This window comes from Bidens hawaiensis, unplaced genomic scaffold (genome assembly GCF_021521415.1).
Source record: "Bidens hawaiensis isolate Kalapana, Puna unplaced genomic scaffold, B.hawaiensis_p1.1 tig00013186_1, whole genome shotgun sequence".
Classification (NCBI taxonomy): Eukaryota; Viridiplantae; Streptophyta; class Magnoliopsida; order Asterales; family Asteraceae; genus Bidens; species Bidens hawaiensis.
In genome coordinates this window covers 221,456-223,200 of record NW_027492112.1, presented here as the reverse complement: position 1 = coordinate 223,200, position 1,745 = coordinate 221,456, and the positions used below count along the sequence as shown (strand labels likewise).

General features: G+C 42.7%; 1 pseudogene; it reads left to right on the top strand.

The window, feature by feature from the left end:
- The first annotated feature begins 443 nt into the window (after window positions 1–443).
- On the top strand, window positions 444–1,745 carry LOC143543557 (E3 ubiquitin-protein ligase SIRP1 pseudogene; annotated as a pseudogene).

Below are 1,745 nucleotides of genomic sequence, written 5' to 3'. Positions count from 1 at the left end.
AAAAAACGCGGTATTCGTTGTCAGTTTCCCACTTTCTCATAAACTTCTTGTTGGTTCATAAACAAATTCCATTATTATTATTATTATTATCAAACTCATAAGAGCATGACACGTTGGATGAAAGAGAACAAGTTTCAAATCGAATCCATTCAATTTCAACCACAAACTTATTATTGATTCATTTAAGTGTTTCAATCAACAAACAAACCCTAGTCTCCTAGATTCTCGATTTTGTTTTCTCATCATACTGGTAATAATAATAATCGCTTCACTCTTTAGTTATAGTTAGTTTAATCAATTCCATCCAATTGTTTTCATAATTTAATATGTGTGTGCCCCTCTGGATCTGAAGTGAATTAGGGTTTCTAGGGTTTTAATTTGGGTATTTTGTTGTTTTGTAGTTGATGATTGTGATTTCTAGGGTTTTATTTGCCAGATCTGTAATATTGTAGTTTAATTATATGATTATGTTTGATAACACCTACAGAGAGTTGATTTGAAGTTTGAAATGGAAGAAGATAGAGAGTCAACAAGGTACTGGTGTCATCAGTGTAACCGCCAAGTGGTTCCGATATTAGGGGTCGAAACTGTTAAATGTTCATCTTGTAATGATGGATTTGTCGAGGAAATGGAAGGATTAGTTACTGATCCGGATGATGTTGGCTCGGACCGAGACCGTGCGCTTTCGTTGTGGGCCCCGATCCTGCTCGGTATGCTGAATAACCGACGTGGTCGTCGGAGGTTCACGCATATCGGGTTTGATGACGATGAGGATGACGAAGACCGACGTTTTGATTCTTTGGAGCGGTACCGACGATACCAGTTTCAAAATCCTGGTGAGGATCCTGATATCGATTCGGATCGGGAGATTAATGGTGCTATTAGGTGGCAGCGGCAGCGGCGGAACTCTGCTGCATTCCTCCACCTCATGCTCGGGGCTCGATCCGGGACTGCGTCTGATACTGAAAACAACACGGATACGGGACGGGAACGGGTTATTTTGATTAACCCGTTTAATCAAACAATCATCGTGCAAGGCGGCGGTGGTGGTGGTGGAAACAACTCGTCTCAGACACACTCGATTGGGTCTTTAGGTGATTACATTTCGGGTCCGGCGTTAGAGCAACTTTTGCAACACTTAGCCGAGAACGACCCGAACCGATACGGGACTCCACCAGCTAAAAAGGAAGCTATTGATGCGTTACCAAATGTGACGATTGAGGAACCTTCGGTTCAATGTTCGGTTTGTTTGGATGATTTTGAGGTTGCAAGTGAAGCTAAAGAGCTGCCTTGTAAACATAGGTTTCATAGCAAGTGTATTCTCCCATGGCTCGAGCTTCATAGCTCGTGTCCTGTATGCCGGCTCGAGTTGCCTTCTGATGAGTCAAAACTCAACCAAGAACGGAACTGGTCGGGTTCTGGTGAGTCGGATAATGCAAGGAATAACAGGTGGTTTTCGACTTCTCTTCCTTGGCCTTTGAGTAGTTTATTCTCGTCTACGTCTGGGCCTGAAAGTGGGGGCTTTGTGACATCAACATCAGGTTCCGGTTCTGGTTCTGGTTCGCCACCACGGGGTCATGGTGAGGAAGATGGTCACTAGACTGTTCATGTTCATCTGCGCTGTGTAAGTTGGCTGCTTATCTTTCTGCTATGTTACAGAATGGTGTACATTAATAAGTGTAATATTGACAGATATGTTGCCTGCCTGCTCTACCTATATGTATCATATTTATACCTTTATGTTT